This window comes from Nannospalax galili, unplaced genomic scaffold (assembly GCF_000622305.1).
Source record: "Nannospalax galili isolate Female #2095 unplaced genomic scaffold, S.galili_v1.0 scaffold1619, whole genome shotgun sequence".
Classification (NCBI taxonomy): Eukaryota; Metazoa; Chordata; class Mammalia; order Rodentia; family Spalacidae; genus Nannospalax; species Nannospalax galili.
In genome coordinates, this window is record NW_008342739.1 from 513774 (window position 1) to 514398 (window position 625).

The window sequence follows — 625 nt, forward strand, 5'->3', positions numbered from 1 at the left end:
GAGAGAGAGAGACTGAACGATACTGCTTACATACTAAACCCCTAAATCTGAAAAACAGGTGCAACATTACTTAGGTGCATTTTTTTCTTCTAGCCTAAATTCGTCGTGGAAACGAAAAGTCAACAGACTTGAAAGTCAATAGAACTATTCTACAATTTAGGTAGTCCTTTCACAAAGATGCAATTTTAAACTTCCAGACGAGGCCACACAAACTACCAACATCCTCCCAAAGTTCGACAGCCCAAGAGCATCCCAGGTCCTACAGAAAGGACGGAGCCCCGGGACGCGCGTCCGGATTCCCACGTCCTCGGTCTTCCCCAGACGCCGCGCAGCCGAGCCTGACTGCTCTGCACGGTTAGAGACGGAGCGAGGTCCAGCGACCGACTCAAGAGGAAAACTTTAAGAGCGATGAGTCCCTGAGACAGCACTGAAGGCAGAGCAGCGCGGCGGCCCGAGGGCTCGGCGGGGTGGACGCCGGGGAGACCAACTTCCAGGTCGGCCTTCGCGGCTGCCGGAGCCCCGCGGCTGTCAAGGAGCCGCCGCCGGGGGAGGGGGCAGGACGCGGAGTCGGGAGGGGGACGCGGCCCCGCGCCCGGCGCCCGGCGCCGTCGGTCCCGGAGGCAGC

At 59.2% G+C, this 625-nt stretch overlaps 1 protein-coding gene across 1 annotated transcript in view; it reads left to right on the top strand.

Annotated features, from left to right (window-relative positions):
- Nucleotides 1-6: 6 nt before the first annotated feature.
- The window catches only part of Ap4s1 (adaptor related protein complex 4 subunit sigma 1), a 57530-nt gene continuing 56911 nt past the window's right edge, over nt 7-625 (top strand). The window contains exon 1 of the mRNA XM_008838800.3: nt 7-494. The gene's annotated coding sequence lies outside the window, so the exon portion shown is untranslated. The remainder of the gene's footprint in view (nt 495-625) is intronic.